Source organism: Sturnira hondurensis, unplaced genomic scaffold (assembly GCF_014824575.4).
Source record: "Sturnira hondurensis isolate 20B ecotype Veracruz unplaced genomic scaffold, ASM1482457v3 Scaffold0023817, whole genome shotgun sequence".
Classification (NCBI taxonomy): Eukaryota; Metazoa; Chordata; class Mammalia; order Chiroptera; family Phyllostomidae; genus Sturnira; species Sturnira hondurensis.
The window spans coordinates 12,566,938-12,580,076 of record NW_028096448.1 but is presented as its reverse complement, the minus strand read 5'-3'; the positions used below and the strand labels follow the sequence as shown (position 1 = coordinate 12,580,076).

Here is a 13,139-nt window from a genome sequence, read left to right as displayed (position 1 = left end):
TCCTCCACCACATCTGGCCTTTGCAGGCGTGCTGGGTCCACAGCCATCAATCTCCAACCCTCTCCCAGCTTGTCTTCCAAATGGGTCGCCAACCCTGTGCGGAGGCCAAGGTGGGGCTGCTGGGCGGGGAGTCGGGTTTCTCATTACCTCGCAGCCTGTGGGTGAGGGCTGCCTCCTTCATGGGCATAGTTCACAGCGAGGGCACCCTGGCCACCAGATGATACCTGGTTTTTAAATCCCCAGGGCTCTGAGATCTGAGATGGGGAGCCCCTCTTATAAAAACATGGAGCCATGTGTTCCCAAGTCTCCCCAAGGTAACAGGGGGCATGCACCCCCCAGAACCCAGATCCTCAGAGGATGGGTTTGCATTTAAAAGGGCCAGTCAGCGGCTTGGCCCAGGGGGGCTTCTCAGGAGAGTATCCAAGAGGTGGAGGATGGAAAATGGAGCCCTGAGTGGGGAAGAGGGCTGGCCTCCACATTTTCCCAGATCCAAGTGGGCAGCTACAAAGGAGCTTTTGAGGATAAACAAATACAGAATTGAGAAAATAAGGAAGGAGCTGGCATCTGAAGAATGTGAATATTTAGAAAATGCTGGGGAGTGAAGACAGAGCAGGCTGTTCTGTTGTAGGTTAGATGTCTAATGGCCTAGGACAGAGAAATTGCAAAAGAGAGGAAAAAAAGAAGGGGAAAAAAATCTTGGTGGAGACAAGGTTCCTGAAATGTGGATGGTTTCCCGCGGGCAAAAATGAAGGCTGTGAAAGTTAATGACTTTGAGACCAGCTTCATTGTGTCAGTAAATATTATACCACCATCCACTGTTCTTGAAGGGTTATAGTTTATTATTATTATTATTATCATCATCATTATTATTATTTCCTGACACAGAGATTCAAGGGAAGGGGAGTTAATCCATCAGTTTCTGAAGTGAATCAGCATGGTAGCACAGAGAATGATGGTTAAACATGCCAAGAACTGATGTTTAGGGAAATTCAGGGGAGAAATCTAGGAAGAACCTGGTTACCATATTCTTTCAGCTATTGCAGAGAACTGATTGTTCACACACTCAGCCTTAGGTCTGCAAGTATTTTGATTCTTCATTAACCATATCCTAGATTTTTTTTCTCGCTTCTTGCCTCAAAGACCTCTGTTTACTCATCCATCCATCCATTCATGCATTCATCCATTCGACTAACATTTTTGCACATTAAATAAGCACTAAAACTTCCAATGTTAACCAGGCTCTCTTCCATGAAACTCTCATGGACTATTTCACTGATTCTTTGCAGCAGTTCTGCAAGGTATGCGCTGCTATAGCCCCATTGTAAAGATGATGAAAACAAGGCTTAGACTGTGTATTAGTTTCCTAATGCTGCTACAGTAAATCGCCATGGACTCAGTGGTTTAGAAGAGCATGGATTTATTATCTCACTGTTCTGGAGGTTGGAAATCCAGCATGAGTGTCACTGGGCTAAAATCAGGAGAAGATAGGGCCATATTTCCCTGTATTGACCCAGGGAAAACCTGTTTCTTGATTGTTCCAGCCTCTGAAGGCTGCCTGCATTTTTTCACTTGTGACTCCTCCATCTTTAAAGCCCATAGCAGTGAGTCAAGTCTTTTTCCTACAGCATCACTTTGACACTGTCATGCTTCTCGCCTCCAATTTCAAGATCCCTTGTGATTACACTAGATCCACCTGGATGATCCAAGATAAACACCCTATTTTAAGGTAAGCTGTTCAGTCTCCTCAGTTCAATCTGCAACCTGAATCCCCTCTTGCTAATTAAGGTCACATAGTCATAGGCTCTGAGGATTAGGATGTGGCCATCTGTGGGATCACTATTCTACCTACCACAGAGGGTGTAAGTGGCTCCTCCGTGGCCGCATGGTCAGTGGGTGGCAGGTCTTGCATTCCAGTTGAGTAATTCGGCTCCGTCTGCTTTTTAGCTCCTCTCACACACCATGTGCCAAGGATTCAGCTGGGGGCTTAGGACACGTGAGTAGAAAACACTCTGTTTCTGACCTCATGCTTTTATATTCCATCGGTGCTCCTGGAGCAGGATCTCATGTACTCTGACAGGAGGAGTTTGTGACACTGAACTACGGACATAAGATTTGAGCTGCAGACAGTGCAGAAAAAAAGTCATACTTAGATGAGCACATTGAGTGGACATTTCAGGATATAGGAGAGGGGGAGAGGAGGTAGGCAGTACAGGTAGCTTGGGGCAGTACTTATGGACAAAAATAGACACAGTCAAGCTCCAAGGACTGTCTGGGGACAGTCCCTTTGTTACCACTTCGATTATACATTGACCTGGGCAAAGTCTGAGAGCTGGCATTCCTGTTTTTATGTACTTTGTACATGCCAGCATACACACACTTGTGTTTGCATTGCCCTGGGTCATGTGGCATTGCAGATAGATGTGTAAGTTCACATAGACCTGGAAATATCAGGCCTGAGTGGCTGCCCAACCAACCACTTAACTGTTGCTAGCTGGGGGCATTTTCTCATGGGTCATCGGGAGGCCCAGCTATAGTGCTGGTCACAGGCAAAAGGAAAAAGAAGTAGAGCTGGCTTCCAAAGCCAGAGTCACACCTTACCCAATGTTCCTGACCAGGCTCTTATCACTTCTCTATCCTTTTGGAGGGAGAGAGCCTGAATTGGAGGATGATCTCTGCCAGGTGTTGCCTGATGGATGTCACCTCCCTGAGCCTCAGGTTCGAGTTATGGAAAAACAGGGACAATGATAATATATGTCTCCAAGGAGATGTTTCAAAGATTAAGATGAATATGGATGCACTTTCTGACTGTAAGGCACATTGTGAGCAAGTCATATTATTATAATAATGTGATGTGGTAATGTCCTTCTCAGCTACCTGTGATAGATCCAGCTAAACAAACTACAGAGAATGGGACCCCAGGAACCAGAGGAACTGCATCGTAACAAATCACTCAGGGATCGCTTATTTAAATGAAATCTGTCTCCTTGGGATACTGAACACGTATTTGAGCATAATCAAAATGCTCTCATTTAATCTGCCTTTTAAACCTATGATATAGTCATTTGAATGTCTTCAATGAAGGCAAATAACCATCTTTGAAAGTAGACCTAATTTGTTTCTAAAGCCAAAAGACATGCACTGCCAAGTCTTGTTAATACGAGAAGGCAATGGTTTGGGGCCACGTGTCAAATTTGTCCTGACTGTCATGAACTGGCCGAGGGAGACGTTCCCAAGGAATACTTTTCAAGTCATTTGTGTGTAGGTGGCATCCGACACACATCTGTAATCCCCTGAAGTTGGGTAGAGACTCAGGGAAGAATTTGTTGCAGTTTGGCCATAGGGCCAGCCCATGAGCTGAATCCCTATTCCTTTTGTGAAGAATTTCTGTGCTTCTCCTCCAGCTCCCTAGCGTTAAGGAGAGCTGTTTACCATCTAATTAAACATATTTGTTTCAAGCATGAAAATGGTCTGAAAGAGTTAAAACCTTTAAGTATTTGCAATGTCTTGCAATTGGTGTTAAATTTTCATTTTCTAGAACAGTGATAGATCTCCAACCCCCCTCCCCCCACCCAAGCAACAGAATCTATGCTTTCACAATCCATAATTCAAACCCAGTCCTGGAAGAAATGTTAAAATGATAAACATGTTACTCGTGATATGTGGCTGTTTAATGATGATGCTATTGAGCGAGGAAACTAGACACGTGTCAGATGTGCTTTTGAAGGAGATACCTGCAGGAGGGAGAGACTCTCAAAGAGATTTTTCTTCCAGGGAAGAGCATGTGGCTTATTACCTCTGTTCCCGAAGTTTCTTAAAAACACATTGGCCTTTTTCCTTCTTCACGGACTCATGTTTCAAAAGTGTGTTGACCTATTTGTTTTGATTTCTCTTGCCAAATGCAATCATAATTGATTATTCCTTGAATTTAAGCTTTTGTTATTGTTATTGTTAACTTTTCATTGTGGTTATAATGAAAGTATCGGCAGGGCGGGGGAGGTAACTTATTTCTGAACATACTTTCTGATTTTCTCATCTTCTAAAAGGTCATGTAAATAGGATATTTAGTGTCAAAAAAAGAAATAGATAAGGGGCTTACATTTCTCCTTGTGTCAACAAAAATGAATTCATGAACCTATCTCTAAGAAAAATCCCTACACCAACAACCAGGCCTCCTATGTTTATCCTTTAGTATTTTATTTTTTGCCTTTTCTCCTGATCATATAGCCTTGCTACTTTTTAGCATGGTTAACAGACCAACGCCATCACCATCTCCTGGGAGCTAATCAGAAATGCAGAATTTGTGCGTCACCCCAGAACCTCTGAATCCAGATCTGCACCACTGCAGAGAGCGCCCACTGGACCAGGTGCACATTGAAATTGGAAGAGCACTGATCAGAGAGTCCCTTGTTCAAGGAAATATTACCAGGCCCAGTATCAGCCCTGGACTCCCTGCTGATGAAAGAGGGTATGAGATGTTAGGCCCCTTTCAGTTAAGTTAGAGACTTGTGGTATGTGGCTGTAGTTAGTGACTTACTAACTAACCATTGGGCACTTTCTCTGCACCAGGTTCTGTGCAAGGTATTGGGGGCATCCTTCAAATACAGTCCCTGTCCCCATGTGCTTTTCTGTGCACAGGAAACAGATGATAGAGCAGCACTTTTGAGTAGAATATTCTGCAATGTTCTCCTTCCGTATATGGGAGCCGGTAGCCATAGCTGGATATTGAGCAATTGAAATGTGACTGGTACAACAGAGATGCTGCGCTTTTAATTTTATTTCATTTTTATTCATTTAAATGTAAATGGCCACATGTGGCCAGTGACCGCCATACCAGATGGGGCAGCTATAAAAGGTACCAGTGTGGTAATAACAGCACAAATAGAACCTGTGGGGGCAGTAAGGAGAAGGAGGTCTCCCAGCCTAGGGCAGTGAAAAGCCACTTGGAGGCACTGGCCAATGCCAGGCATCCTTACGTCCTGGTTCATCCTAGGCAGGCATTCAACTTTGAGACTACATCCCTCTGATAGGTTCTAAGTCCATTACAGTCCCCTTTCCGGCCTTATCTCTCATTTCCAACCCTTCCTCCATTCAAAGCTGGAATCACCCTTGCTTTATCAGGTACAGGCTTCCTAACGTATCTCTTTATCTTCTCTTACCTAACCAATCCCTTGTTATTCTTTAAGATCAAATTCAAAGCCTATCTTGCTGTTCCTGGTCAATGTCACCTCCGTTTGTCTCCCTTCTCTCATTGCGCCTTATTTGTCTCTACCAGGGTAGGAGCTAAGAGAGCCAAGAGGTGTGTGGCTGGTGAGTGGAAGAACAGAAGTTTGAATCTCAGTCTAGGTTTGTAACCGTGAGCAAGTTTTCTAACCTTTCTGTGCTTCAGTTTCCACACTGATTCAAGGGAGGCAAAAAAAAATGCACATGCTCCCAAGGTGACTGTGATCTCAATGACTGTCTACAACTAACTCTCTTTGCTCAGTGTCTAGTATGTTATGAGCACTCAGATGTTTGATATTTGTACTATGTTTACTTCTATCAGTGTATCCTTGATATTCCTGTATTATTGATGCCTAATGACAAAACTGCGATAGGACAGTCTCCCCAAATCTTTTCACGATTCCTTCCTTTGCAATAAAAAGCCTGGTACACAGTAGGCATTTGATGAATGTTTACTGAGTGCATGAATAAACTAATAAGTGAATGCATATGTGGATGGGTGAATAGTTAGATGGATAAATGTTTAATTGGACATGGAGATGTACAATAAAAACAGTCATTTCTCTCAGCCAATAGCATTTGAAAGTGATCATCAAATGGCCACCACCAGGTGGACCATGCCTAGTTCTAAAACCATATGCTAAATGCTCCACTTCATCCACTGTCTCATGAAAAAAAGAAAGACAGGAATCACAAGAATAAATGCTTTATCTTATAGAAAAAATTGTCAGGGAGAAATGATAGCAAAATTTTAGGAACATAATCCCATCATCCACACAAAGCCGCTGACTTTAAAACATGTTGAAGTACTTCCTTCCAGGCTTTTTTGGAATGTGTATATATATTTTTTGACAAATCTGTAATTATATTATAAAATAATTCTGACACACTGCACTGACCTGGCTACTACTGATAGCAATGAAAGCTCTCAGATGCTGCTAGGAGAAATAAAATTGGTAAAAGCATATGGAAAACTGGGGTCTCTGCGAAAGCTGAATACACGCCTATGCAATGACCCAGCTGACTTTAGGTGCATGCCCACACTTTAGGTGTGTCCATAGGATCACTGAAGCGACCTGTTCCAGAACAATCACAGAAGCACTGGAATAGAACTGAAACAACCCAAGTGTCATCAACAGTAGAATGAATGATTTTAGTATATTCATTAACACAGTGGAATGGGATGAGAAGACTGCAACTCAACACACCACATGAATGAATCTTACAAGCAAAATATTCAGTTGAAAGAGGCCAGGGGAAAAAAGAATATACTAGGTATGACTCCATTTGTCACGTTCAAAAACAGGCAAAACCGATTACAGTGTTAGAAGCAGTTACCTTGGGAGGAAGTAATGACTGGAGGGGGCCCAAGGAGGGTTCCTGGGCACTGGGAATTCGTGCCTTTGACCCTCCAGCTTCCCATTACGTGGGTGCACTGATTTTGCAAAAATTCATTGAGCTGTACGCTTGTGATTTACACACATCTCTGTTTGTTATACTTCAATAAACCCTACTTTAAAAAATCTGCCATGATATGTTTGTGGACTCCTTTCATAAATTCATGTAAAATATTCCATCTGGTTGATATACTGCTATTGACCTAACTTCTTTCCTATTGTTCAACGGACACCTTGTTCTTTCGTTTTTTTTCACCCTTTTCAGTAACTCTTGGATGGCTATCCTTGTATGTGTTTAGAGCTCTGGAGAAAGGCTTCTTTCCTTAGGATTAGTCCCAATGAGTGAAATTAAAGGGCTTCGGGGCTCTTGATATTATTCCAAATGGCACATAAAGGACTGCATTCGTTGTCATTCTTGTTGCTGGCTTATTTGTTTGTACAAAATAAGCTCACGCCGCCAGGGCTCTGAACAATTTGGACTTTCCGAAGTATTGGATGAGCATGAACATTTGTTCATACCCCCTCCAATGGTGGGCTCTCTCAAGAGAAAAAAATATTTTTTTCCAAAGAGCAATGTTCTAAGTGAGAATTCACGGCTCTCACTTTGAATTCTGTTTCCTCAGGGATGGCTTTTCCAGCATCAGGCAAGAAGGCGCCTGGTCTCTGGGACCCAATTTCCCAGCCCAAGGAGAAGCCCAGTGCTGCCTGCTAAGTGCAGGGGGTGCTGAGAAGTATAGATTCCCACGCAGAACACAGGCAATTTCATGCACAAAATGGGTATTTTGCTCCGTCTGCTGAGCTGAAATCAAGGTGCACGCTGGAGGCCCGACAGCGCTTTAGCTGTGGCAGCACAAACGTGCTGTTACAAGACTTGAAAACTGTTTTTGAAAGATTTGCTTAGTTTTCCAAAAAGAATTGTCAGTTCCCAGCTAGTGCGAGGCCAGCTGCCGAAGTAGGGAAAGAACCAAAGAGATAAATAAGCTTACGAATCCAAATATATTCTTAATGTTAATGCCAGAAGGCTTCAGGGAGCGTGGAGCCAGATTTATTACTGATGCTGAGACACCCCAAGAGTCATGCACAATTTGACAGGTCGAGGCTTAAAATCAGAAATAGCAGGAATTGATTCAAGACACTCACTCTCACATCCAGTTCACCCTGAAGAGAGCTTGGGAGCCTAAAGACTGGAACTGGAGGATGGAGACAAAGGTTCTGTCATTGTTCCTCAGAGGGAGGGAGGAGAAGTAGAACAAAAAATTTTTGGGATACTCCAGGCAACTGGTTTTTATTTGGGGTTTTACTGAGGAGACAGAAATTATTTTCTGAGCACTCCTTCAGTTTTGCAAGAGGTGACAGAGGGGATAATTCGGTCCTGTAAATGTCCCTCTACTAGGGCAGCCTCACTAAATAATGTGGTTAGTGTCTGCCTTGAATCACACAGCCACTACCATGGACGCCTGGCTGGGACACCAATAGCAAAAGAAGGTGGCAGTGAGTCACACGAATGTTGTTTGTTGTAAAGCAGTTTTTACTGTGAATAAGATAGATCAAGTCAAAAGAGCTGGTTCGGAGAAACAAATTCGTAGATACAGATAAAATGTTGATGGTGGCCAGGTGGGAGGGGTATTCAGGGGGATGGGTGAGAAGGCTGAAGGGATTAAGAAGCACAAATCAGTCGGTACAGAGTTGTCATAAAGATATAAAGCACAGCATAAAGAATATATGCGATCATATTGGAATGGCTATGTACGATGTCAGACAGGGAGGCGCTTACCTGGGTTAATCACTTAGTAAGTTATTTAATGTCTAAACAGTGGGTTCTACAACTGAAACTGATGTAATATTGTATCACCTGAAAGTATAATATTGCATGCCAACCATAATTAAAAAATAAAAAGTTATTTTAAGTCAAAATAATATGTATGTTATAAGGTATCAAATTACACAAAATAAAAAGTATTTTTCAGGAGAAATAGAAAATAACTGGTTCTAAAGACAGAGCAAACGATCTGGCTCTTGCCTTGGTGGTCTAGCCAGATAAAGGCAGGGGTCTGAGGGTGGCTTGTGTGGGTGGGATGGGGAGGGGAAGGACTTGGGGAGCTCAGAGGGGGCAGTGCAGGGGTCCCACCTCTGGGGGTGACCTTCGGGGTCTGGAGACATTCTTCGCCCCCTCCCCAGGTATGGAAATCATATACCTATCAAAATCATTCAATTGTTATTCCCAAAAGTCAAATTAAAAGTTGGTGTTTTAATTCATTTAAATCAACTTACAAAAAGCAATTGTATAAGAATACACACATGAATGTAGTATACATGCTTCTCGCACCTGTAATAACTAAAGGCAGGAGGAAACAAGCTCCATGTCCATCGATGAGGGAGTGAAAAACAGTAAGTGACAGCACCTCCGTGTGACAGGGTTGCTGAGGCTCCGAAAGAGAATGAGATGGATCCTCAGCACACGCTGCCTCGAGAGGATGTCCCTGAGCAGTTACTGAGTGAGACAGGCAATACGGAGAGTTGTGTATTCACTAAACATCTCTCCTGCAGAGAACGGCAGAAACTTTCACTTTTATCGTACACACTTCTGTGATCTTTTCATTCTTTTTAAATTGAGTAAAAAGACATTTTTCTAGTGAAAGAAAAAATATATATCTTTTACATATATATTTACATATACATTTATATATGACTTGTGTATTATATATATTTTTCTTTCATTAGGAAAAATATATACATATAGTGAAAGTAAATTCCTGGATTGTTGTTAAGGCATTTTTTTTGTTTAGGTTTTGGTTTAGGTTGGTTTCTTTACTTTTCCAACATGAAAGTAGCTCTTTCAGTGAGAAATTTAAGGTGGACAAGCTCTGGCCCTGACTCGGGAGGATGATTCCTCTTTAGAAGGAGGGTTTTTCTTTGGTTTATGTGGTTCCTCCAATGTATGCACCTCATTCCTATTGCAGTCTTCCTTTGCCACATTCTCTCAGGTGTCCTGTGCAGCTTTGCCTGGAAGGCAGATGTGATCAGGCCCAGTGGTGTCTTGGCCAAGATCACTCTGCTGGAAGCAGCAGAACAAATCCTCCAGTTAGTACTGTCTGACCCTAAATCCCAAAATCTGCAATTACCCAGAGCTCCTCCTAATCATTTACATCTCTGAAGTGGAGGTCACAGAACCTTAGTCTTTGACTTGTTGGACAAATCTGTAGCCATTCACTCTGTCATAAGAGTACAAGCTCAAAAGTCATGATCTCTGATTTCAAATTGCTCCCTAGCTGTTCAACTTTGGAAAAGTTGCTTAACATCTCTGTGCTTTAGTTTTCTCAACTATAAAATAGAGATCATGATTATGCTTACTGTTCAACTTTGGAAAAGTTGCTTAACATGCCTGTACTTCAGTTTTCTCATCTATAAATTGGGGTAACTATTGTGCTTACCCGTCAGGATTATTGTGGAAATAAATGAACTAGTATTTGTTGAGCAGTAGAGATATAGTAAGAACCTAAAAAATGCTAGTTGTAATTATTAACATTAAACTCATTTTGTGACCTTTGGCATGTCCAATGCTCGGTTTCCTTATTTATAAAATGAGGGCAGTAACACCAATTTCTCAGGGGGGTTATGACAATTAAATGAGACAATATATTTAAAGTGTCTGGCATCAGGCAGAAACTTTGTGACTTGTGACTTACTGATGGCCCTCATCAATGGCATAGTAATGATGTTTCTGTGGACTGGTTGTTGGCATATGTGAGGAGAAGATGCTCATGTTGGTTGAGGGTGACCTGGAGAATTATTTATGAGTCAGATAAACAGAGCAGCAAAGGAAGAGGCCCAGCCTTCCAGAGCCAACTATTCCTGTGCCCTGACGCATAAAGGGAGAGATGGTGTGGGGCATTCCGAGAGAGAGTGTTCTGGAAGCCTCTGGGAACTGTGAGGGCAGATTGATAGAGAAAAGCAGTCAGCATTTCACAGCCTGAGGGAAAGCCTCCCAGATCTGGTGGAAGAAACCTTGCTGAACCAGTGTATACTGAACCCGCATGGAGACTCCAGGCCTGCTCTTTACAGGGAACTATGAACACGTTCCTTTGCCACTAGAACGGCCTTGCTGGGTAAGAAATGCATTAGGGAAAATCAAAAGTCCTTTAGCCATAGCGGTGTACAAATTAGAGCTTCTGGCGTGGAGTTGTCTATGTGCTTTAAGTCTTAGGGAAGGAAATAATACAGCATGTGCCAAAGGGTAAAAATTCACCTGATTCCCAAGCAAAAACAAAATCTTGGGCATTGCTTCCCATTTCAATCATATTTGCATCGATTGAAGTCAGTGATAACTGTGATATTTTGATATTTCTATAATTCTTGATTTCATTGTTCTCTGATACTTAGCTTTTCTTTCCCCCTACATCCTTCTGGTATTTTTTGACCTAGCATATAAAACCATATTTTAGAGATAACATACTTACCCATGATGAATTGTATTTCTCTTTTTTCTTTTTCCCGAAGGAGAATTTTTACTACTTTTATGTACAGAAACCACAGTGCACACTCAGCCCAGCTTGGCGGCCAGTTCCTTAGCCTTGGCCTTTGCTGGCTCGGCAATGCGAGCTGCCAACTCAGGACCCAAGATGTTGCCTCCCCAGTGGTAGTGGATCTCACCATATGTGTTGCTGTAGTTGGTCAGGCTGGCTTCCACAAGCAAGCTTAGCCAGAGCTCCTTTGTCCTCCGAGTTGACCTGTGTGAAGGCGACGGTGATGCAGGGCTTCCTGTGGCCCAGGCGCCCCAGCCTGGCCTTCCCCATGGTGATGCAGTAGGGACCCTGACCTTCCAGCACAGGGCGGGCAGGAAGACCACCAGCTCGATGGGATCCATGTCATGTGCCAGCACTCCCAGTTGGGCCTCTTGCTCTCCACCAGGGTGGTGACCCTGCCCGAAGGACAGGTGGGCTCTTGGTGGGGACATCCCCTTTGCCGGCAGCTTTTCTCCTCAGCCCAGGCCAACAATCTCTGTTCCTTCTCTTGCTTTGTCTCTGGTCGGTACTTGTGGGCCAGCTTGAGCATACAGGGCTATTCTCTATTAGAGTCTGAGAGTGCCTCCTGCCATTAACCAGTTCAACAGGCCTAGGACCACCAAACAGCTATTTTCGTTGAACTGTATTTTTCTCACTGAAAAAGCAATATAGCATCACAGTTAAGAGTGTGGAGCCAGAGTTGCACTTTGCTGAGTTTGATTCCTGGCTTCGTCATGTACTAGCTGTGTGACCCTGGAAAGGTTACCTACCCTGTCTGTGCTTTTGTTCTCTCGTCTGTAAAATGGAGATAGTAATAGCACTTCCCACCTGGGTTTGTTGTAAGGATCACACAGGTTAAAGTCTGAAAAGTGCTCAGCAAAGCACTTACCTAATGCACTGTAAATGCTCAATGTATGATAACTATTTTTCATCATTGTGATTTTATCATTATTATATGACCTTAACAATTTTCTTATAAGTGGGGAGGCACCTCCCCTACAATATCGGCTTTGCAATTAACTTGGCTATTCCTTTGCTGTCTGGGTTTCGGCTTTTGTGAGATTTCGTTGCCCTTCTTGTCTCTCCATCTGTAGGATGGAGATAATAATACCTTACAAGAGTGTCCAGAGGATTAAATGAGGTAATGTCTGTGGAATGCCTGGCCCGGAGTAAGTACTTAGCAAATGATAGTGTCGTTATTTCCTTCTTTCTAAATTACTCAGCATTTTACTCCTAGGTAAGAACATCCAGTTTAGAGGTACTTTTAGTTTTTATTTACTTTTATAACTAGTGAATTCAAAAAATTTGATTCCTTCAATACTACAAGGAGCCTGTTGGGTAATCAAGATAAATTCTAAAGCAAATGTATATTTTGGTGCTGTAATTAGTAATGCTTGCCTACACAAAGTTGCAGTTTTTATTATTTTTTTAAAAATCTTATTTACTTCACTTTACTTATGAGCTCATGTTTGTCTCCAGGAGAGCTACTTGAAAGTAAGAAAAGAAATACACCCACACAAGCAAACTTAACTGTCCTCTGTATACATTAGGTGTTCAGTAAAAATTTGTGGAATAAATAAAATAACCTGTGAGATTCACTTTTGTTTTGTTAAACTCTCTCCCCAACGCTTGGCCAGTAGAAGTCTCCGTTATTGAGGAGTCATGCAGTTCCCGCTTGTGTCTAGGAGAGGGGCGCGGGTGTAGCAGACAAGAGTGTTTTAACTTTGACGAGAGCTTGGGGCTGACGGTCCAGAATTGGAGGATCTAGTCGTAGTACTGCTGTGTGACCTCGGCAAATTGCTTTCCCTCTCTGAATTGATGTTTCCTCATCTGAAAAATGAGGGGCTGGATTAGATTACTTCTTCGCACTGCCTCCTTTATTTTGCTAATGGAGAGTGTGTAACTTGAAATGACTGAGACCTAGGGGCAGCCTTCCTTTTGGTTGTGGGAGGGTAGAACGGATCCCTGTGTAAAATCCGCGTTTGCAGTTACCAGCTCTGCAAACAAGGACAAGCTCCCT

General features: G+C 42.8%; 1 pseudogene; it reads right to left on the bottom strand.

The window, feature by feature from the left end:
- Nucleotides 1–11,103: 11,103 nt before the first annotated feature.
- On the bottom strand, nt 11,104–11,669 carry LOC118981193 (60S ribosomal protein L7a-like; annotated as a pseudogene).
- Nucleotides 11,670–13,139: the final 1,470 nt, after the last annotated feature.